Below are 25,852 nucleotides of genomic sequence, written 5' to 3' on the forward strand. Positions count from 1 at the left end.
TGATTTGCATCTTTGTTTCTATTAGTTTCAAAGAAATTCTTGATTGCTACCTTAACTTCATTGTTTATTCAAAAGTAACTCAGGAGCAGGTTGTTTAACTTGCATATATTTGTATAGTTTTGAGTGATATTACCAGTCTAGATTTCCATTTTTATTCAGCAGTAGTCTTAAGAGTGTGGTTGGTATCATTTCAGTTTTTTTTTAATTTGCTGAGAATTGTTTGATGGCCAAGTTTTACGTTGATTTTCAAGTATGTGTCATGTGCAAATGAGAATAATTCATATTCTTCTGTTTTTTCATGGAGTGTTCTGTACATGTCTGTTTGGTCCATTTGCTCAAGTTTCGAGTTCAGGTCTTGAATATCTTTAGTAGTTTTCAGACTTGAAGACTTTTCTAATACTGTCAGTAAGGTGTTTGTTCTTTCATTGCTATATAGAAATAATGGAGACTGGATAATTTATAAAAAGAGGTTTAATTGGCTAAAAGTTCTGAAAGATGCACAGAAGCATGGCACTAACATGTGCGTGCCTTCTGGGGAAGCTTAAAAGAACTTAGTCATGGCAAAAGGTGAAATGGTAGAAGGCATCTCACATTGCAGGGTGGGAGCAAGGTGGAGGGTGGTGCCACACACTTTTAAATGACCAGATGTTATGAGAACTCACTCCCTGTTTCAAGGACAGCACCAAGCCATGAGGGATTCCCACCATCCCTTAACCAATACAGCTCCCACCAGGCCCCACCTCCAATAATGCTATTACATCTCTACATGAGATCTAGGGGTGACATTCACACTGTATCAGTCTCCTAGGATTATTTTGTGGTTACCTAAGTCCTTTCACAGGTCTCTAGGAGTCTGTTTTATGAATCTGGTCACCCCTGTGTTGAGTGCATATATATATTTGGGATAGGTAAGTCTTCTTGAATGGAATCTTTACTATTACATAAAGTCCTTTTTCTTTTTTTGATCAGTGTTCATTTAAAGTCTGTTTTATCTGAAATTAGAATAGCAACTCCTGCTTTTTTTGTTTTCTGTTTGCTTGATAGATTTTTCTCCATATCTTTACTTTGAGCCTATGAGTATCATTGCATGTAAGATCAGTCTCTTGAAGACAGCATACGGTTGGGTCTTGTTGCTTTATTCAACTTGCCATTCCATGCCTTTTAATTGGGTGCATTTAGCATGTTTACGTTTAAGGCTAATATTCACATGTGTGGATTTGATCCTGTCATCATATTGTTAGCTGGTTATTATAGAGACTTGATTGTGTAGTTGCTTTGTGGTGTCAATGATCTACATACTTAGGTGTGTTTTTGTGGTGGACAGTAATAGTCTTTCATTTCCCTATTGAACACTCACTTTAGAACAAATCGTAAGGCAAGTCTGTTAGTAACAAATTCCCTTAGCATTTTCTTGTCTGAAAAGGATCTTATTTCTCCTTTGCTTATGAAGCTTACTTTGGCTGGATATGAGATTATTGGTTGGAATTTCTTTTCTTTAATAATACTGAATATAGGCCACCAATCTCTTCTGGCTTATGGTGTTTCTGCTGAAAAGTCCACTGTTAGCCTGATAAGGTTCCCTTTGTAGATGACCTGTCCCTTCTCTCTAGCTACCTTTAATATTTTTTCTTTCATACTGACTTTGAAGAATCTGATGACTATGTGCCGTGGGGATGCTTGTCTCGTACAGTATCTTATAGGGGTTCTCTGTATTTTCTGAATTTAAATGTTGGTTTCTCCAGTGAGGTTGGAGAAATTTTTGTGGATGACTTATTCAAATACTTTTTACAAGTTGCTTGCTTTCTCTTCCTCTCCTTAAGGTATACCAATTAGTAGTAGATTTAGTCTCTTTACATGATCCCGTATTTCTCAGAGGTTTTGTTCATTCTTTTTCTTTATTTTTGTCTGACTAGGTTAATTGGTAGAACTAATCTTTGAGCTCTGAGATTCATTCCTCAGTTTGGTCTGTTTGATGTTAATATTTGCAATTTGTTATGAAATTCTTGTAGTGAATTTTTCAGCTCCATAAAATCAGTTTGGTGTTTCCTTAAAATGACTATTTGTCTTTCAGGTCCTGTATCATTTTATTGTATTCCTTAGATTCCTTGGGTTGAGTTTTGACTTTCTCCTGAATCTTAATGATCTTCATTCCTATTCACATTGTGAATTCTATGTCTGTATTTTCAGTCATTTCAGCCTGGTTAAAAACCATTGCTGGGAATCTGGTGTGATCATTTGAAGGTAAGAAAACACTCTGGCTTTTTGAGTTCCCAGAGTTCTTGCAATAGTTATTTCTTATCTGTGTGGGCTGATGTTTCTTTAGTCTTTGAAGTTGCTGTCCTTTCAATGGGATTTTTTGCTTTTATCTTCTTTGTTGCCCTTGAGGGTTTGATTGTGGTATAAGGTGGGTTCAGTCAATTGTCTTCATTTCTGAGACATTTCAGGGTGCCAAGGCCCAGCTCAGCACTCCTTGGCTGCATGTTCTAACTCTTGGGGGCTGGTGCTGGGCTCCTGGCTTTTTTCTCTCATCCCTCAAGATTAAGAACCTACTGCACTAGAGAAACCAATGTGCTCCTGGTACACTAGCTACAATAATGCAAGTGCAGGCACAACAGTGCAGCATGGTGCATACATGTCATCAAGGATGGGGCCCCAGTGGTGGAGGGACAGCAGGCTGCATGCCCATGCATGCACTGCAGGAGGGGTTGGGGAAGGCAAGGTCTGCCCATGTGCATGTGCCAACAAAGTAGTGATGGGGGGCTGTGTGTGTGTGTGTGCTGGGAAAGCTGCCAAGGATGCTATAAAGGGAGACTGCAAGTGCGTGGTTGTGCACTGGCATGTGCCAGCCTGCTGGAGTTCTCTGATGGTTAGGTATGGTCTGCCAGTGAAGGAGCTGTGATGTCAGCACCTGAAAAGCACTCTGGTTTGGCATCCGAGGCTACAATGCAAGCAGCTGTGGCCACTCTAGGGCCCCAGGAGAGGCTGGCAGACATAAGGACAATGCTATGTGAAAAAATATACATAGTTTTAAAAAGGGCTTGGAAATTCAAACAAAACAAATGACTGTTTCAATGTACTTAGTCCATATTTTGAAGTAAATGCTTTTAAATGCATTAGAGAAAATTGTCTGATAAACAAAAGTTTCTGGACATTATGGCTAAATGCTAGCCTCTTTTTTCTTGGGTTTGGCCTAATTGACTGTACAGAACTGAAAATAATGAGAAAGCCCTCATTAATTATGCTTTTAAATCTCAGCTACCTCAGGAGCCTGAGGCAGGAGACTCACTTGAGCCCAGGAATTTGCTACCAACATGGGCAACATAACATGACTCCTGTCTCAAAATAATGATAATAATAATAATATTCTGAACCTTAACTCTGTATTTATATATAATTTTCATTATTCTTCCTACACTTTTCTCTCATTAAGACAAATTCCATTTTCAGAATGTGGAAATGTATTTTAGTAGAACAAAGGAGACTAAGTTTGTAGATCTAGGCTTACATTTACCGAGCATATGAACAACTGTTTATACATTTTTATGCCACATATAACTTTAAACTATTGTAATTTCTTCATTGTAGAATTACAGGTGGTTATCATTTTGCTTTTTTCATTTGGCTTCATATTTTATAATGAATAAAATATATAATTCTTATATAATATATAATACACTAATTTTTTAAACCAAATGAATATAAATATATTAATGTTATACCTACCTATGTATTTCAGGTTATGTGACATATTTTAATTGTGTATTAAATCCATATTATACAAATAAAGCAGATTTTCATTAAATTCTATTTTTGGTATGAGTAACGTCTTCAATTCTTATTAATACATGATACATTTTTAATAAGTATCATTTTAAATAGACATTGGCAAATAATTGTATTTAAATAAAAGTACAACTGTTACTTTTAAATTTTAGGAAGGAAAATCTTTTCCTGTCTTTCTGAATGTTTCCCTTTTCATAAAAATGACACAAATATGTGAAATAGAATCAAATTATGATTTTAATTGTGATTTGTTAGAATTGCCCTCTATAGACACAGTCTTCATAATGATTACCACATACTAGTCATCTAGTCCATATAAATATAAATCCAAAATTCACTCAGTGTTCACCTACATTGTGCATTACTCTACACTACTTAGGTGAACTATTTGGAAACATTTAAATATTTGAAAAATATGGCTTACTAGGAAGGAGCTTCAAACCTTGAGAAATTGGGCATGAAAAGTAGCTCTTATATTCATTATTATTATTGCATATTGTATCTTAAATTTGGGGTGAACTTCTATCTAACTTGTTACCTTTTACGACTTTTGCCCTAGACCTAGAGAGTGGCAGGAGCCTGGAGGAAGAAGATTTGGATACAGAGGATCCCAAGGCTTAGAGATCTTACAATCTCCTCAATCACAAAGGAATCAATTAAGTCAGTAATGATAGGACAGTATCTTCTTAATAGTGTCTTTAGGGATTCCCTCATCAGACTATGGTGCAATCAGCTGCCCCAAATAACAAAACTGTAATTTGTTGCAGACCTTTTTTGGAGAGGAACTACTAAAAGCTAACCTTGGTTTAGTTTCAGAATCTATATTTTGTTTCTACCTCAGTTATTACTGTAGGGGAGAAAAAATAATTTTCTCTCTACTCTTTATAGTTCTTAGCTGGGACAGACCCTTGTCATTAAAGACAGATTAACAAAAGAAAAACAGACATAAGTTTATTAGCATGCATATTTAATATATACATGGGAAATGTGCAGTGAATTCTTGAAGAGGGGCTTAGAAATCTGGCTTATAGAACATCCTCAATAAGACTTGTACATTTTTAGAGAAGTGATAAGACAAAGAAAAAGGACTTTTAGTCTCTAGGGATGGCAAATTGTGAGGAGGCAAATAAATGAGGGTTTGTCATGTAGATTTCTCCAGTGCCATCTGTAGGCTGACAAGAGCCTTAAGTAGTCCTCAGAGATTAACCTTTGTCCTCCCCAGTAGAGAAGGGAGGAGGAACACCTTTATAAATTTACATTCTTCTTTTAGGCAAATAGGGGAGGTCAAAGAGCTTTTCCTGTATCTGCTTCTTCTAATTGCCTTTAGCTCCAAATAATCCTTATGCCAAAGAGGTATATGTTAGGGTGGCATAATATGGTCTCCTACACTCGCCACTAAATTCTTTCTTGATTATTTTTGTAACTATAGCTTAGCTCTGCAAGTTGGAAAATTGATTCATCCATGTGAACAATGTCCTGAGACCAGGATCTTGCCTGTTTACTTGTCTCTGGGCATGTAACCATATCCTTTGATAAACCTCCTCTTCCTAGTAAATTCTAAGCATGAGACTTAAATCCCAGCTCCTAATATACCTATAATTACAACTATGTAATAAAAACAAATGTGTATACCATTAGTAACAGGTTTTATTTTTGTGTGTGTGTATATGTATATATGCACAAACACACATATACACATATATACACACACACGTACATATATACATATAAATCTGAATTAACAGCAATTCAGATTTATATTTGAGGCCTAATCCATTCAGTGCTAAGGCAATTTAAAGGAAGTAAAAATACTTTCTCTAGAACAGAGTATTTTTGTGATGTGTATGTGAGTATTTTTTAAGGGCTATGGTTTGAGTATTTTTTAAGGGCTATGGTTTGAGTATTTTTCCCCTCCAAACATCATGTTGAAATTTAATACCCAGAGTAAAAGTATTGAGAGATGAGGCCTTTAAGAGGTGACTTGGTCAGAGGGCTCTGCTGTCTTGAATAGAGGAATCCATTCATGGGTTAATAGATTAATGGGTTAAAGAAGTAATGAGATCTCATGGGAGTAAGACTGGTGGCTATATAAGAAGAGACCTGAGCTAGACACTCAGCCACCTCACCGTGTGTTGCCCTGTGCTGCCTCAGGACTGTGCAAAGGGTTTCCACCAGTAAAAAGAAAGGTGTCTCCTTGATGTTGGACTTCCCAGACTCCAGAACTGTAAGAAATAAATTTCATTTCTTATAAATTACTCAGTTTTGGGTATTCTGTTATAAGCAACAGAAAATTGACTAAGGCAAAAGCAAACAAAAGAAACTCTGGTTTTAAAAAATGTTTCATTAGAACGAGTTATTTGGTTATCCTATTCTCCTGCTCTGTCATATTAAACGATTATATTATTTTCTCAAATGTTTGTGAATTACATTGTAAACATGGGTTTAATGAACCTTCATAAAGTAAACAAAATACTTCCTTCAGGCCAGTGGTAGAACCCTATCTAGTGTACATGTAATTAGTCATGTGTAGTTTCTGAATCCCATTACATTCTCCAAATTTTCATTTCTCCCTTCTTCTCTCTTACTTGCTCCCTCTCTCTTAAAACAAGAAACAGTAGTATTCCAGGAAAATGAAAATCTTAAAAATTCTCAACTCACTCTTAGCTATTTTTATATGAGCCAACATGTAGCTTACTTTCCAACTAAGTAAAAGAGAAAATGATTTTCTTTCTTTCTATTCTCACATAATTTACCTTAAGTGAAAGAGTTGTCTTCAGCACATCTGGTTGCAAGAGAGAACAATAAGATGTTTACAGCAAAATAATGTTTCATAATGAAGTGATTCAGGTATGTGAAAAGCAATTCTCCAAAGAGATTAGAGCTGTAATTTGAATTTGGTTCTGAAGATGAACACCTGTAATAATAACTTTTCTCCACGGTAGTTATCTTTATAAAATTAACAGTGATTCAGATTTATATCTGAGGCTTAATCCATATTAAATTTCAGTGCTAAGGCAATTTAAAGGAAGTAAAAATACTTTCTCTAGGTCAAAAACAAGTATTGTAAGGCTTTCAAACCAACTTTATAAATGCAAAGGCAAGTGTGAGAAAACTCTTTGGCTAACAAGTTTCTCTTTAAAAATGCAAACAGGTAGGAAGAAGTAGACAAGTGCAGAATGGTTGTCATTACATCTGATTGTATCTTAGTTCAATCAGATGCTTTCTTCTGAACATTTAAAAAGATGATGTGGAAGAATACTTGTGAAATATTCTTGTAATTAAAAAAATTCATCTTGAAGTTGACAATCAATGTATAAATATACATTTATTCCCTTTTTGCACTGAAACATACCTGACCTTTGGTGACTACGGCCTTATACTATAGTTTGAAGTCAAGTAATGTGATGCCTCCAAATTTGTTCTTTTGCTTAGTCTTGCTTTGGCTACGTAGGCTCCATTTTGGTTTGATAGGAATTTTAAGATTGTTTTTTCTAGTTCTATGTAGGATGATAATAATATTTTGATGGAAATTGCATTGAATTTGTAGATTGTCTTTGGCAGTTTGGTCATTTTCACAATATTCATTCTATCCATCCATGGGCATGGGATGTGTTTCCATTTGTTTGTGTTGTCTATGTTTTTTTCGCAGTGTTTTGTAGTAGAGATCATTCACCTTCTTGGTTAGATATATTCCTAAGTATTTTATTTTATTTTTTTTGCAGCTATCATAAAAGGGGTTGAGTTTTTTATTTTATTCTCAGCTTGGTTGCTGTTGGTTTGTGGCAGAGCTACTGATTTGTGTGCATTAATTTTGTATCCTGAAACTTTGCTGAATTTATTTATCTGTTCTAGGAGCTTTTTGGAGGATTCTTCAGGGTTTTCTACGTATATAATCATATCTTCAGCAAACAGTGACAGTTTGACTTCCTCTTTACTGATTTGAATACACTTTATTTCTTTCTCTCTTCTAATTGCCCTGGCCAGGACTTCCAGCGTTATGTTGAATTGAAGTGGGGAAAGTGGGCATCCTTGTCTTGGTCCAGTTTTCAAGGGGAATGCTTTCATCTTTTCCCTATTCAGCATTATGTTGACTGTGGGTTTGTCATAGATGGCTCTTATTACATTAAGTTGTGTTCCTTCTGTGCTGATTTTGCTGAGGGTTTTAATCATAAAACGATGCTGGGTTTTGTCAAATGCTTTTTCTGAGTCTATTGAGATGATCATGTGATTTCTGTTTTTAATTATATTTAGGTGCTGTATCATATTTATTGGCTTGTGTAGGTTAAACCAATGCTGCATCCCTGGTATGAAACCCACTTGATCATGGTAGATTATCTTTATGATATGCTGTTGGATTTGGTTAGTTAGTATTCCGTTAAGGATTTTTGCATCTATGTTCATCAGGGATATTGGTTTGTAATTTTCTTTTTCTTGTTATGTCCTTTCCTAGTTTTGGTATTGGGGTGACACTGGCTTCACACAATAATTTAGTAAGGATTCCCTCTCTATCTTGTGGAATAGTGTCAATAGGATTGTTTTCAATTCTTCTTTGAATGTCTGATAAAATTCAGCTGTGAATCCGTCTGGTCCTGGACTTGTTTTTGTTGGCAAATTTTTAAATTACTATTTCAATATTGCTGCTTGTTATTGGCTCATTTAGAGTTTCTGTTTCTTTTTCCTTAAATCTAGGAGGATTGTATATTTCCAGGAATTTATTCGTCTTCTCTAGATTTTTGAACTTGTGTGCATAAAGGTGTTCATAGTAGCCTTAAATGGTTTTTTGCATTTCTGTAGTACTGGTTGGGATATCTCCTGTTTCATTTCTAGTTAAGCTTATTTAGGTCTTCTCTCTTCTTTTCTTGGTTAATCTCACTAATAGTCTATCAATTTTATTTATGTTTTCAATGAACCAGCTTTTTGTTTCACTTATCATTTGTATTTTTTTTTTGTTTCAATTTCATTTAGTTCTCCTGTGATCTTTATTATTTCTTTTCTGCTGGGTTTGGGTTTAGTTTGTTCTTGTTTCTCTACTTCCTTGAGGTGTGACCTTGGATTGTCTATCTGTGCACTTTCAGACTTTTTGATGTTGGCATTTAAGGCTATGAACTTTCCTGTTAGCACCACCTTTGTTGTATCCCAGCATGGTACTGGCATAAAAATAGGCACATAGACCAATGGAACAGAATGGAGGACACAGAAATAAAGCCAAATACTTAGAGGCAACTATCTTCTTCAAAGCAAACAAAAACATAAAACGTGAAAAGGGCACCCTATTGAACAAATGATCCTGGGATAATTTGCAAGCCACATATCGAAGATTGAAACTGTATCCTCATCTCTCACCTTATACAAACATTAACTCAAGATGGATCAAGGACTTACATATAAGAACTAAAACCATAAAAATTCTAGAAGATAACATCAGAAAAACCCTTCAAGACATTGGCTTAGGCAAAGACCTCATGACCAAGAACCCAAAAGCAAATGTAACAAAAACAGAGATAAATAGATGGGACTTAATTAAACTAAAAAGCTTCTGCACAATAAAAGAAAACAATCTGCAGAGTAAACAGACAATCCACAGAGTGAAAGATATTCTTCACAATCTATACATCTGACAAAGACTAATATCCAGAATCTACAAGGAACTCAAACAATTCAGCAAATAAAAAACAAGCAATCCCATCAAAAAGTGGGCTGAAGACATGAATAGACAATTCTCAAGAAAATATATATATATGTACATACGGTCAACAAACATATGAAAAAATGCTCAACATCACTAATGATCAGGGAAATGTAAACCAAAACCACAATGCGATATCACCTTCCTCCTGCAAGAATGGCCATAATCAAAAAAAACAACAAAAAAATTGATCCTGGTGGGGATGTGGTGAAAAGGGAACACTTTTACACTGCTGGTGAGAATATAAACTAGTTCAACCACTCTAGGAAACGTGGAGATTCCTTAAAGAACTAAAAATAGAACTACCATTTGATCCAGAAATTTCACTACTGGGTATCTACCCAGAAGAAAATAAGATGTATGCGAAAAAGATACTTGAACACTCATATTTATAGCAGTACAATTAGACAATTGCAAAAATATGGAATCAGCTCAAATGCCCATCAATCAACGAGTAGATAAAGAAATTGTGGTATATCTATACCATGGAGTACTACTGAGTCATGAAAAGGAATAAAATAATGGCATTTGCAGCAACCTGGATGGAACTGGAGACCATTATTCTGAGTGAAGTAACTCAGGAATGAAAACCCAAACATTGTATGTTCTCACTCCTGAGTGGGAACTAAGATATGAGGATGCAAAGGCATGAGAATATCATGAAGTTTGGGGACTTGGGGGAGAGGGTGGGAAGGGGGTGGGGAATAAAAGACTACTTGGGTACAGTGTACACTCCTTGGGTGAGGGGTGCACCAAAATCTCAGAAATCAGCACTAAAGAACTTATTCACGTAACCACAACCACCTGTTCCCTAAAACCTGTGGAGGTAAAAAGTAAAAAGAAAAAGAAAAAGAAACATACTTGATCTTTGATTACTGTAAGAGATAAATATTTAGACTATTCCTAAATAATTATTAGTTAAATAAAAATCAGTGTGGTACCTGCTGGATTTGATAAACTAAATAATTTAAAAATCTCAACTCATTATGGAGCCTACATTTGCCTGTACAACCTTGTATGTTACCACTGCCAAGCAATATAGTGCAAATGTTTGAAGCACTAAGGCTGTGGCCTTTCTGACTGTATTTAAATCTAGCATCTTCTCATTACTAGCTCTGTGACTCAATACACTAGCTCAGCATCACTGAATCTTAGTTCCTCCATTTCTAAAAGAGGTGTAATGATAGTTTCCACTTAGTAGGGCTGTGGTTTGAAATTTGCATCCATGCAGGATATCCATTAATGCAACCAGGTCTTCCCTTCCTAGGCTTTCCTTGGATCTAGGAGATATTAAATGAGAGCCTGAGAGCCTGACACATTTAAGGTCCGAAAAGAGATACTACCACCCATTCTCTCTAAAGTCTTCATCTACATAACAAGAACCTTGGCCTACACAACTCCCCCTATCTTAACTCAAGCATTTATTGCCACTGTTTAAGTCTTTAAACAAGGCTTAGCTCTTTCAACAAATTGCCAATTAGAAAATCTTTGAATCTACCTATGACCTGTAAGCCCCCACTGTCACCACTTCAAGATATCCCGCCTCTTTAGACTGAACCAATGTACACCTTCCATGTGTTGATTTATGATTTACCTACAATTTTTGTCTCCCAAAAATGTATAAAGCCAAACTGTAACCTGACTGTCTCAGGCACACTTTCTTAAGAACTCTTGAGACTGTTTCTCAGGCCATCATCACTGATTTTGGCTCAGAAAAAGCCTCTTCAAATATTTTATAAAGTTTGTTTTTTCTGTTAAGAGTACACAAACGCAAAGTCTTCAGAAAAATGTCCAGACATGACAGCAATTACTATGTAGAGCATATTGTATATTCGTCATCCAAACTGCTGGGGTCCAAAATTCTTTTAGATTTTGAATTTTGTAAGATTTTGGAATATTTGCATTGTACTTACAGGTTGAGCATCCCTAATCCAAAAATTTGAAATCTGAAATGCTCCACTGAGCATTTCCTTTGAGTGTCATTTTGGCACTTAAAAGGGTTTGTATTTTGGAGCATTTTAGATTTCAGATTTTCAGATTAGGGAGGCTCTGCCCGTAGCTCTCATGATTATTGTCAGTGTTCAAGAACATGATCCCTCCAAATATGGCACCTTGGCCTACTAGGCATTTTATACTGAAAGACATGGAGAAAAACTGCAGAAGCAGGAAGGTCTCTGTGATGTTCTCCTGCTGCCTTCTCCCTGAAGCAGGCCATAAAATCTAGGAAGGCCATTTGCTGACCTTTTTCCTTTCTGCCCTGAAGACCCTCATGTCAGGTGTCTTGTCCTATACCCAAAAGAAATGTCACACAAGAACACAAAAAATAATCTAAACAAACAGGCTTCACTAAGTTTCCCCAGTTTATTACCATTAGCTCTTTCTGTTTCGTCTTTTAATTATACTTCTGCATGTCTGTGTGTAAAAGCACACAGCTTTCTCTAGATCTTTTCATCTTTATTTCTGAAGGCTTATATTACATACATTTATATGCTCTTCTATAGTTAATCTTCTTTTGTTATAAGGGTGTCTGCATGAACCTTGTACTGGGTGAGGACAAAATTTTAGTTTATTACTTCAGTAACAATATAGGAAATATATAGTGATAAGTCATATTTTTACTATAACTAAATTAATTTGTAAGGATAAATAGGATTTAAGTTGTCACAAAATATTTGTTTCTTGTATAGACTATGACCTAAAATTAAACAAATATCTGCTTTGTAGTTTATAAGACACTTCTATACACATTATCTCTTAATTTTGTGTTTCACTGAGGTATTATTATAGTGATCAATCTTTTACAAAAGGGAATAGGCTTATAAACAACTAATTAAACAATAATGAATAAAGTAAATATAATACTGGGTAAGTAAATAAAGTGATCATATCTTGGAATTTATGATACCCATATAAATAAATTTATACTCAGATATGTAATTTTGACGTTAAGACAACTGGTCACAAAAACTTCAAGAAAGTATAGACATTGTCACAGAGCAAATGCCCTCAAAAGAGATGGTCTAGGAGGAATGTAAAGTGATATAAAAGCAAGTTCTTATAACACAATTTTAAAATAATTGCAAAGTAAAAGAAATAGGGCAATATTTCTCAAATTATAGTCCATGTAATTTATGCATCAAAATCATGGGGAATATTTCAAAAAATGTGGATTCTTGAGCCACACTCAAGTCTTGCTGAGGCGAGAGCTGGGGTCCAAATAGGTAGATTTTCTTAATAGTTAACTAGGTGATATTTATGCATGCTAACCTTTGAACTAGGGAAAATATGCAGTACTCTAGGTAATATAGTGTGAACCAGTTTGAGGCAAAAAGAAGAATCACTTAATTTCTAATCTTTTAAACAAATAGTCTTCAAGGTAGAAGGATAAACAAAATCTAATTAAAAAAAAATCCTGAACTTCATAAGTAAGCTATTAGATATCAACTGATAATTATAATTATTATACTTTATACTAGTCATTATAATTATTATAATATTCTATAATTACACAAGTTCACATTTCTTGCCCAGATAAGTTATATTCCATGAACAAGAAAGAATTTGAAGTGTTTATTACGGACCCATTATTGGAGATAACCGAAGACTTACAGATAATTTGAAGGACTAGGAGAAAGTTGTACTTTTTTTTTCTTTCTTATGAAAGTTTGCTTTCTACAAACTTATACAATTGGGCTCAGCAACAATCTCAATGAAATTAAACAAAATTATGTTAGGACTTAAGAAAGTATTGATAAAGCCTGAGTGTTTACTGAAAATAAAAATAATTTCTATTTCTCTTGACTTCTGTTTTGACAGAATTATTTAACTTGGATAGTGAGGGCCACACACATCTGGATTTCAACAAAGCTGCTGAAAATATTCCTCATTACATTTTTCAGAGAAGTGACTTAACTGAATTTCAGATAACAATAACCTAGTGATTTTAATTGGCTCTAAGCTCATACTAAGACAACAGTAAGCTATGGTGCAAGACAGGGAAAGCATTTTAGGCTACATCAGTAGAAGTGCAACATCTCAAGTAAGGGAGGTGAAAATTCTCTGTGTAAGGAAATTTGGACAAATATTGATTCTTACGTTTCTTACAAGGCACACTTTAATAAGACATTGAAAAAATTTTCTTAGGTTCTGAGGTTTGCACAAAACTAGATGATGATATGTTGAAAATGATATAGAGGAAACTTCTTCATTGGGCAGTAAATTGGGCTAAGTGACCTCTTTCATGTTCTAAGTTTCCATGATGCTATGTCTTATTTATCTCACAGATAGGTAAGACTTAAATCCCAAGTGATATTATCCTAGTCTGTTAATACTATGACTCTGAAACTCATATAATTTCAGGCACCATGATAAAATAGCAAAATAACAATGCAGTAAATCTTAGAATGAATGTTAGTGTGTAAAGCTGACTTTCTTTCTTGATATTAGGGTTATAAAATACTGGGAAGGAAATAAATTTGTCCCATTAGTACTAGATGAAAATACATTTTTCTCTCATGGGATTAGTAAAGGTTGGAAATGTTTTGTGTTTTGTTTGCTCTTCTAAATTTAAAAGAAATAGCGCAATAGGCTAATCTATTTTATTAAATGAGTGTGCCTATGGTTTTGGTATTGCATGTAATTTTTAGTTGTGTTGTGGAAATTGTACCAAGATGAAAATATTTAAAATTTGTTTTAGGATATACCAGCTGTTTTAGGTATAAAATCTTTGGGAGCATGATCAGTGTCAAAATGATTAAAAATAAATAAAGAAAACAATTTTTAAAGCTGTTAACAATGCAATCAACTGAGTAGTTTTTTAATGACCTTGGATTTCACTAGAGAAGTTGCTACTTTGTGATTTTCATTTAAGAAGTCAACATTTATACTATATCTGTTCTATGTATGGAATTGAAGTACAGTCAAATATAAAGTTACTTTTCTTTATTTAATGAAGAATCATATAAGGATAAAATACCTTAACAGATCATATAAGGATAAAATACCTTAAAATACCTTAACAATTTACTCATCACTGAGAACAGAAACCTAAGTATTTTTTTCATGATTCTTATTATTTTCAGATATTTACTGTTAAGCTATCAACCTCTTTAGAATCTCAAAAAGGTTTTAGCTTTCTGCTTATATCACTTGGCAAAAATGAGTCTTCAGAGATTATGGCATTCCTCTTTAAATTATTTTAATGTAATTTTAAGCAAATTAATAAACTTGCCTCAGTTTTTATTTTTAAATACACACGCAGTAATACTTTTCTACTCATCATTGGTCCCATTTGACATTCTACGTATGAACTGTGCTATCTATGAGAATGCATAATTTGAAAGCAATATAATTCAAGGATACATATAATCAAAACATGAAGCCATTAAAAATAATTAAATAAAATACCTGGTAAATTTTGGGCCACTGTGCCAGAAATTGCTAGTTACTACTTAATATCCTTTCTCTCCTTTCTTAGGAAGAAATCCAGTCCCATGATACAACTAACATACTACATGTACCTCCCTTCTTTACTAGTTGTGACCCTGTGAGCAAGTTCTAGCCAATGAGATATAGACACATGGGGTTGGTGAGACTCCTGAAATGGCTTCAAATAGAGCTAAGCTGGCTGGGAGGAGCCTTTTTGCCTCTTGCCCTTTCATTCTCCTTGCCCTTCCTTGTGCTGCAATACACAAATGGTATTTGCAGTTCTAATGCCATCTTCTCACTTTGAATAGACGTAGAAGGATGTGGAACAGAAAAATGGAAGGAGCCAGAGTGCTTGATGACATTATGAAGTCACCTTGCCAACTCTATAATGCCTACTGCTGGAGCTGTTCTTTTGTGAGATGATGAACACTAATTCTTTTCAGCTGCTAGAGTCTGATATGCGTTATGAGTAACAAAACACAACTCCTAACTGATATGGACACTCAGTAAGATAACGTGGTAAGATAAAACTTTCGTGTCTGAAGCAGTGGTGAAATGGTTTATATTGCACATGAAACCATAATGCAGAAAATCTTTGGCAGAGGAGTAAGTGTACATATAGTCATTGTTGTGTGGTCCAACTGGTCACTCATATATATGTGATATATATATATAAAATATATATATGAGATCATATATGTGATATATATTTTATATATATATCATATATATACGTCAGGGATAGGTTTCTGGAGTACTCATCCATGTACAGGTTCTTAAATATTTCTGCCAAGAAAAATATGGCAAGGAGAGACTACCTACATAGCAGAGATGATCATGGATTACTACATAGAAATATAGACTTAACTCTGAAAAACCACACATTATGCTTCTCAAAACAGGGTCCCAAAGACACTACGGTCCCTAATTGATTCTCTGTTTTTTTGGCATGAGAATGGATTAGAGTTGGATAGTAATAAAAAAATTCTAACAAAAAATGACGTAATTGGAGAGCAACTGTGTCTAATTCAGTGTTTGGCACAGCAAAAATACCTCATCAATGGTCAATTAAAGATAAAATGTTAATCATTCAGCAATTTTCACTACTGTATTCAGTGTCCCATACTCGCACTTTTCCTCCAGACAAGAGAAATAAAACATCATAAATAAGACCTACTTTTAAAAACCCTCCAACTTGTGTTTGCCCCCTATAAGCAGTAATTCTCAAACTTGTAATTTGGATACTTTCATATACATTTGGATTTTCTCTGTTTATTCTTTCTCCAGGCTCTAGGTGTTTTTCTCATAAAAGAAAGCAAGCTGGGAAAAGTTGTGTCTGATGACAGTTTCATCTGACGATAGAGAGACCAGAAGATTGCCAGTGGTAATCCACCAGGTTCTTCTGATCCGGACATTTCATCTTCACTGTGCCACACTAGGCCTCTACTCTGTTGCCTGCAAAGGCTCTATGGACAGGCTTTCACCTGGCCACAGTGTGGGCCACAGGACTTTGTGCAGAAGCTGGAGAATGAAAAGTAAAAGAGGCAGGACATTCTAACTCCTAAGAGAGTATCAGGTGGATCACGAGGTCAGGAGATCAAGACCATCCTGGCTAATACGGTGAAACCCCGTCTCTACTAAAAATACAAAAAAATTAGCCAGGCGTGGTGGTGGGCGCCTGTAGTCCCAGGTACTCGGGAGGCTGAGGAAGGAGAATGGCATGAACCCGGGAGGTGGAGCTTGCAGCGAGCCGAGATCGCGCCACCGCACTCTAGCCTGGGCTGCAGAGCGACACTCCGTCTCAAAAAAAAAAAAAATACTAACACACAACTTTAAAGTTGAAATATCATTGAGTTCTATAGTTAAGAAAAAATGGCAGCAAAACTTTTCAGAGGAAAGCATATCACGGAATTCCAATGTCTGAAACTGACAACAGCCAATAAAAACGGAAGCCCTTCGTTGAAGTTTGAAGGGACTGACAAAGCTGCACCTTATTGAATTTTCCCCTCTTGGCCACCTCTCCCTAAGCAACTAACTAAGTTCTCTCAGAAAGGTCCGAGTACCACAGGAACCTCAGACTGGACTGAAAACAGTTTGTAAGCTGCTTGTCTACTTTGCCTTCCTCCATATTCTTCTACCATTTTATAATCCGGGCATTTGATGAAGAAATTGAAACCAGAGCGTTTCAGTAATTTCCCCATGGTTACATATTAGAGAAAGAAGTGAAATTAGACTACGGGACTCTCGTATATTTTTCCATTATACAATACTCTCTGGATACAAAGGGACTGACCCTTACCATCATTAGAAACTAAGTTTTAAATCCTTTCCCATCTGAATACATTAAGTTGCGAAAAGAGTGGAATTTGTCACATACTTCTGAATGTCAGAAACTGAAGACAATCATGGCTAATCATTGAGGGAGTAATTCAGGGAAACTGTCTTAGACTGCATCAAAATTCATGGCAAGCACGGACAGTTCAATCAGTCAGTATATTATTTATTTATTATCAGCTGTGTGTTCAGTGTTCTGGAGGATATAAAAGAAGCACAAAACGTGGCACCTGACCTTAAGGAATTCACTATTTTGTTAGTGAGAGAAACGATGTATGTTTCTCTCTCTCTCTCTCTCTCTCTGTGTGTGTGTTTAGAAGATAGATATCAGTTAAATTGTATAGAATTTCAAAAAAGTTGATTGTAATTAATGAAAGGAAGACAATCAGATTATCTTACTTATCAATTAAAAATGAGAGAGAGAAGCGAAGGAGGATGAAAAGAAAGAAGAAGAAGAAAGAGGAGGAGGAAGAGGAAGAGGTGCTCCAGGAATTCGGTTTTAGTCTTTGGAGGTATCAGTGGATTGATGGTTCTATGACTACTTGAAGCCTCTTGTCTGGTGAAATTTCTAGAAAGACGAGGCTAAGAACTTCTTGAGAGAGAGATAGCATGGGGTAAAACAGGTGTAATATAAAAGAAAAACAGAAACGAAGAATGGAGAAATGGAACAAGGAGGTTAGAATTTTCTAACTACTACTGTTCCTGAAATTAGTCTCTGTAACTCTAGACTCATGAGTCATTTTCTAAGCTTGTGTAAAAGGTTTGTTTTCAATCAAACTTTACTCAAATAAGTTAGAATAAATGAATCCAAATTGCCTAGTAAAGTGTATATATAGAAAGCAAAGCATGATATATATCATTATTATTTTGAAATATTATGATTTCTGGTACTCAGGATTCACATGGTTAAAGTTACAAAAAGGGAATGCAAAGCTGTTGGACTTTTCAGTATGTTGTGTAAAAGAAAAAACACTGAGTGAAAAATGGGAGCCAAGAGCTTTGGTCCTATTTCTACTACCAAGTGTCCAGTTTCCCTTGGATAAGCGCAAGGTAAGGAAGTCTCAATTTTCTTTTCTGATGACTAGGGAGAAGATGGGTGATTTTAAAGATATTTTCTAGTTTTCAATTTATGTAAATCTGAGATTGACTCAGAGGCCTGGTGTAATCTGCAAGTATCTTTGATATTTGTTCTGTGAAATCCACCATGCAAAAACTTATGACTTTGAAATCTAAAAAAAAAATTTTTTCTCTCTGTGAACTTTTTTATATTAGCTTTCCAGGCTTGTACTTTCTACATAAACTCATTTCCGAGACTTCTAAATAATTGTCACTGATTAGGATACAAGGCAAATTTAGTTTCTAAATCATAATGTGGGAAGTGTGTGCTTGTTTTCTCTGACATTAACAGGATCTTAATTCCTTCTGAGAAGCTGAGTTAACACAGGTTTAATCTTGTATACGTGTTATTATTGAGAATGAATCTGCTTTTCCATTTGATAGAAAATATGATTGTGTTCTGATGAGAGTGACATTTAAAATTGGTTTTCTAGACCTGGTGTGCCTAAAGAAACCTCACAGATGGAAGAGGAGAAAAATGTCAGAGAAGCTGGTACACTTCGATTTGTTTCTGCTGCCTGTATTTTTCTCCTGATACCTGCTTCTTGGAATTGCCTGCAGTGCACCTCAAAAGAAAAACATGTTGCAAAATGCTCTATTAAAGCAGTGCACAATATTTTAATACATATTAAAAAGGAAACAACTTTCTCTGCTCTCCTATGGCTGACCTCTCTACCCCATATGCATCGTCTTCCCTTCCCTTGATTCCTTGGGACACTGTAGTGTTTTTCTGAGGGACAGAAACAAAAGGAAACTTGGTGCTTTTAATACGGATTAGATACTGCAAGAAATTCCCATTTCTCACCATGCTCCTTTCAACAGCAGTTCAAGAAGTCACTGTTAAAAAGACCAATGTATGTATTTTGAGCAAAAAAAAAAAAAAAAAGCAAGGAAAAACAAGGAGCTGAGGTCTGTTGTACATGTCACAGTGTTTTAAAAACTGTCTATCATTTGGTAACCATGTCTTCCTCTCCTCTCTAAGGCAAAGCTTTAGAGGTTCATCTTCTAAATCTGTGACAAGTGACCTTTGGTTTTAGTGGTTGAAATTGTTACAATCTGTAAGTCACATGTCACATAACATATGAAAAAGAAAATCTGATCTAGAAATAAAAGGTTATTTTATTTATTAAAAAACTTCTGGAAGAAATAAATTCAAAATGCAACAAATTGATTTAATCTGGCAAAATTATGGTTCATTTCAGATTCATGTATTGCTCAGTAATGACTTTATGCTTCCTATCTTATTCCCCATTATTCTCCTCTTGTTAAGGTCTTGGATACAAAATTCATACATATTTATCCATTCTTAATGACATTGTCCTAAAAATCTTTTATGTTAGATTTCTTTTGGATATTAATCTCATCAAAACTTCATCAAAATGCGATAGTCAACATTAAAATTCCTATCTTTCTCTACAATAGAAAAAACATTATTAATGTTCTAAGTTTAGTTTACTAAAAATGCAAATGTACTCTTCCCAGTCAAAATTGCCCAGCATCCTTACAATTGTGACTTAGGCAGGCAGGTGGAAACGATGTTAGTTTTATTAGCAGCTTCTGGGCTAAATGCCTTAGGTAACAGAAATCAGAGGAATGATATTGCAATGACATTGTCCTTTAACAAAGGAGTGATGCTTAACATGAGAAATCTACAGTCTGGCCACTGAAAACTGAAGGAAAATAACCACTGTTCATTATTGTGAAACAGGAGAAAACAAGGCATCATAAGTTAAATAAGGTTTTTCCTTCCAGAACTGAAAAGCAAGTTAATCCAAATGACAGATTGGATGGACTTTCTTACAAAATTGTGGGCTTCTCATTTCTGGATGTGCTCAGACAACAGATGGACACTAATCTATGGGAATCCTGCAGTAGGTGGAAGTTGTACCAGGTGAGCTCTAAGCTTTGTTTAATACAGAGATTCTGTGCTCTAGGAACCATATGGTGAGGGCATTAAAAACAAGACTGAGAGAAAAGAGACACTGTTAATCCCAGTTTTCTTACAATTTCTTTTTGCTGGCTCTTTGAAAAGGTGACCTTTTTTACTCCACACTTAACTGGCATTTTTAACTTTATCTGTACTCTGCTAGCCTACTCCCTAAGTTTGTTTCTATACTCATAAACACCATTTAGAAACCATTAATAATTGTGTTTATTAAATACATTATCAAGTGTTCTGAGGCGTAGTCTCAAAGATGCATTTGAGATGGATACAGTTTAGGATGAAGATTATGAATGGCACTGAGTTTGTGGCAGAAGGGAAGAGCGTAGGAGATTATTCCCCAGCTCTCTTGATTTTTACCTGATGATTTACAAGGTATGTAAATTAGGAGACAACCACAGAAGGTACATTTAATGACATCTTAATGCATCATGGAATTTACGACAAGGCATGAATAGCTTGTGCACTCAACCATTGGAAGCAGATGCTGCAATAATTCTACTTAATACTTAGAAGCAAAGTGAAGCATATTGTTTTTTATACAAATGTTTATGAAACATTAATAAGAATAATATACATCATTCAATGCTGAACATATAATCTGAAATCCTATTTTATAAATATTTATAAAGGAGACATTTTTGTTCTCAACACAAATTGATTTCAAGCCCAGATTCTAGGATGCTGCATGGTTTTCTTTCTCTTTGTATATGTTTAACTAGAGTAAGACTAACTGACTCATAGGGCCAGTATCACTTTGTACTGTACCTACTTAGTGAGAGCCTAAAGAGTTGCTTTGAATCAATTCGTAAAATACACTCTCCACTACATGAGCTCAGTTAGACGCTTGGAAATGGAACTTTTACTATTGTGTTAGATAGTAACTATTGTGTTTGGAAGAATTAAAGAGCTTCATTAATTTTAAGAAAGTACCCAGTTTCTAAACTACATGGTATTACTTGATGTTTATAGAATAAGAAATCATAAAAATGAATGCCATCAATTTTCCATCAATGCCTCAAATGTTGGGTTGGTTATTCATAATGATCAATTATGGCCAGGATCACTTACGCATAGGAAAGGAGGCAGAATATTTTTGAGGAAAAAACTCTACATTCCAATATTGCAGTAAATGTGATTTACTGTTCAAAGTGCTGTAGTTCTTCACTGCTAACTACAGTTGCAGGCATCTTAGTCACACCATTTTCTTTCTGGCAGTACTTTTTTCTATTTGCAATTGTATTATGTTTCTTTTAATGACTTTTACTAGCCAATGTCAGGTTTTTTCTCCTCCCTTTAATGGGGAAATCGTTTTAAAGAAATAGGATACTGTGTGATTTTCTTTCAGTTAAAATATTCCTAATTGCTAATTGCTCTTCAACACTGCAGTACTGTCTATCCTTAGCTTCCTGAGTTTGGTCAAAAATGTCAAGATCATGAAATGAATCATTCTTATAACTTTATTTGTGTAAGTATTTAAAAGTGAATTAAGTTTAACATGGCAAATTTAGCCTTCTTAAGCAACGCAGTGAAAAGCATCAGATGAAACGTGAGCCTTGGGAAAAGTGAAAAGAGCTTTATGGTCTGAAGGATATGCCATAGCAGCTAAGTAAGAAAGGACAGATTTAAAGTGGTTAGGTGCTATGCATAGGAGTGATTTTAAAAGTACTGCTGAATTTGTTTCATTAATACCACTTAAACCTGTCTAACCCATTTGAACACAATGTAATTGGTTATTTAAATCTACCTTGAGGCATTTGATTCTAGCATCATCATGTCTGCACTCTTTACTTCATCAGCTCATGTCTTACCATTTAAAGATGCTGAGATTGTAATATCTCTAAATTTGGTGTTTGTTTTAGATTTCTGAATACTGTTACATACGTGACATGTCCACATCTAAAGAGAACTCTGTCAGGAATTAGAAAACTATGCCATATGTTATTATTATTATTATTATTTTTACAGAGTCTTGCTCTGTCACCCAGGCTAGAGTGCAGTAGCACTATCTCAGGTCACTACAGCTTCTGCCTGGATTCAAGCAATTCTCCTGCCTCAGCTTCCTGAGCAGCTGGGATTATAGGTGTGTGACATCACGTCCAGCTAATTCATATCTTAGGTATTTAAAAAGCTATTTTGACTCACTCCTGTCCTAACTGCCAGAAATTGAGATATTGTAAGAAAGAACTGTTAAAAAATAATAATTCTTCTTTTCTATTCCTGTATATTACTGTATATTATCAGTTTGTTCAACATATTGAAAGACTTTAACAAAATTTTATCTCAATTGTGTCTAGGATACCCTGTGAAATAAATTCTATCACCAAAGTAAATATTTATGAGAGTTATAGTACTAAAAATAATCTAGTCATTAGTACTTAGGTAGATTTGTCTAATTGAAATAAATTAGGATAAATTACATTTGTATTTAAAATACAAATGTTTATTTTTAAGTACCAATTGTTATTGTAAAATAAAAGTCTTCATAAATGTTTTGAGTTTTCCTGGGTATCACAAACTTTGTTTTGCAGTGGGAAGAAAAAGAAGGGCAAATAATGAATATGTTCCACAGCCTATTTGCCCAATTAAAGTAGATAGAGTCAGAGACTATGGTTTAAATAGGTTTAGAGTAAACCTAATATAACAATATTCCAGAGCCCAGTTGTGGTCTAGATATACCTAAGTGTCTTTCTTTTAAGGCCATACTCTTAATTCCCTCATTGGACTCCACATTCACGACCTTTCCAGGATGCTGGTTTATTGCCTATGCTCTAACTCCATGCCAGCCACTGCTATTCACACACGCTGGACCATGTGCCTCCAACAGTCACTAAAATGCCATCTTCCTCTTTACTGTTTTTATCATGACCTGCAATTTGAGGTAAGAGAGCCTCATGTTTGTCCTCCAGCTTTTCCTCTAGTCTTTTTTTTTTTTTTTTTTTGAGAAGGAGTCTCGCTCTTTCACCCAGGCTGGAGTGCAGTGGCGCAATCTCGGCTCACTGCAGGCTCCGTCCCCCGGGGTTCACGCCATTCTCCTGCCTCAGCCTCCCGCGTAGCTGGGACTACAGGCGCCCACCACCTCGCCCGGCTAATTTTTTGTATTTTTAGTAGAGACGGGGCGCGGTGGCTCACGCCTGTAATCCCAGCACTTTGGGAGGCCGAGGCGGGCGGATCACGAGGTCAGGAGATCAAGACCATCCTCTAGTCTTTCCTGAGAATGTCCTCTGTCCTCTGCTGCTTTCATCTGGAGTCTGGCAGAGACCAGGGTAGCAACAGTAGCACAAAGAAAATGAAATTTTATACATTCGATTGCACTTAATATTCACCACAACCCCATTTGGAGAGATGAGAGGAAAGCCTTAGGGAGCTTCAGAACTTTGCTCAAAGTCACACAAGTATGATGAGACCAGTTTCTGATTCCTAAGCTGCCTTTCCCCACCGAATCACAGTGGTGGCAGCATGAAGGCCCAGTGAATATATACTTTTACATGTGAGCCCAAGGCTGTGTTATTAGGCCAATGCCATATCTACTATTATTTCTGGTTCCATTTAATATGGCCTAAATATTATTAAGGCACTACACCATTTAGTTTGCTAATAGATTATGAACTAAGTTTGACATCTTCAATTAGTTTGGAAAATGAACTATTTAATGAAAAGTGTAAGTTTTGTTCAAAAATAATTTTGACTAGATATTTTTGAAATATTAAACTTAGCAATGAGGGTCGTGTGGGCAAAAGTTTTTAATCAACTCCTTCTCTAAGAGTTCAGTTCGTCAAAAAACAAATCCTTATTCTTAACACTTGGCATGTGAATAGGAGTTTGAAAAAAATAATGAACTGTGGATACTAATAACTAAATGATTCTAGGAAAATGCTTGAGGAAATGTCAAACTAAGATTATAGATTGTTGAGACTGCTATTCTTGTAACTTATTTTCCTGGATACACTCTTTGACATACTTTCATAAATATTTTCTTTGTTGTTGGGAACCAGGCCCCCAAATCTGGCCATAAATTGGCCCCAAAACTGGACATAAAATCTCTGCAGCACTGTGACATGTTCGTGATGGCCTTGACGCCCATTCTGGAAGCTTTTCGGTTTACCAGAATGAGGGCAAGGAACACCTGGCCCTCTCAGGGCAGAAAACTGCTTAAGGTGTTCTTAAACCACAAACAATAGCATGAGCGATCTGTGCCTTAAGGACGTGTTCATGCTACAGATAACTAGCCAGACTCATACCTTTATTTTGGCCCATCCCTTTATTTCCTGTAAGGAATACTTTTTAGTAAACCTTATGACTGGCTTGCTGTCAATAAATATGTGGGCAAATCTCTGTTTAAGGCTCTCAGCTCTGAAGGTTGTGAGACCCCTGATTTCCCACTCCACACTCTATATTTCTGTGTGTGTGTCTTTAATTCTTCTAGTGCTGCTGGGTTAGGGTCTCCCCGACCGAGCTGGTCTTGGCAGTTTGTCTCTTCAAATGAAATTCAAATTCCTAAAGTTAGGAGGGCAAATAAAGTCTTGTATTAACATTATGTCTCCAGTATCTCGCATACACAGTCATGAACCATTTAATAACCTTTTGGTCAATGACAGACCCCATATACAACATATACAGTCTGTATAATCATATAAGATTATAATACCATATTTTCATTTTACCTTTTCTATGTTTAGATATATTTAGATGCACAAATACTTCTCAATGTGTTACAATTGCCTGTGGCATTCAACATAGTAACATCCCTACAGCATGATGCTATACAGATTTGTATTCTGAGGGCAATAGACTATAACATATAGCTTAGGTGTATAGCAGGTTGTAACATCGAGAACTGTAGAAGCACACTCTACAGTATTCACACAACAATAAAATCACCTAACAATGCATCTAACAATGCATTTCTCACAACATATTCTCATCATTAAGCAACACATGACTGTAGCAGCTGCTTAATATTTATTGAACAAATGGATTTAAGTGGCAGAGAAAACTTTAATTTCTGTATATTTTATGTTATATTTTCTTGACTAAGAACTGTTCATTGCCTTTGAATCATGAGAATATAAGGAACAATAAGATCTGTGGAGCAAATTAATTAAGACAAAATGCTTGAAAGCTATGATTGCAAGTTTGTGTGTATGTGTGCAAGGCTATGGGCATTACAAGTATTAATGTATGTTTAATGTTTATAGACATATCTCCTATACAGTGAGTTTTCGTAATACACATATTTAAATAAATCATTTGACTGAACAACAGTCACAGTATGCTTTCACTCTTAGCTATAAGGTATAGGCAATATAGAACTAGTTCTTTACCATAGGGACTTGAGATGAGAAGAAAGCTCTTGGATTCTATTTCATTATACCAATGGCTGATAATAGTGATAAAGATGATAAAAAGGTGTTAGAAGCCCTGGGCTTTGATATTGCTGTTGGTGATAGGAGAAATAAAGTCATTACTCTTGAGCAGGAGCTAGAATGTTTAAATGCTAAATTTGCCCATGGATGCTTACATTTTATTCTTTATTTGTATCATGATTAAACAACTTTTATTAT

At 35.3% G+C, this 25,852-nt stretch overlaps 1 long non-coding RNA gene across 1 annotated transcript in view; it reads left to right on the top strand.

Moving 5' to 3' along the window:
* Nucleotides 1–20,102: 20,102 nt before the first annotated feature.
* LOC116474894 (uncharacterized) overlaps nucleotides 20,103–25,852 on the top strand; it is a 52,524-nt gene continuing 46,774 nt past the window's right edge. The window contains exon 1 of the long non-coding RNA XR_004249768.2: nucleotides 20,103–20,237. This is a non-coding gene — a long non-coding RNA (uncharacterized LOC116474894). The remainder of the gene's footprint in view (nucleotides 20,238–25,852) is intronic.

The sequence above is a fragment of the Hylobates moloch genome, unplaced genomic scaffold, assembly GCF_009828535.3.
Source record: "Hylobates moloch isolate HMO894 unplaced genomic scaffold, HMol_V3 SCAFFOLD_2, whole genome shotgun sequence".
Classification (NCBI taxonomy): domain Eukaryota; kingdom Metazoa; phylum Chordata; class Mammalia; order Primates; family Hylobatidae; genus Hylobates; species Hylobates moloch.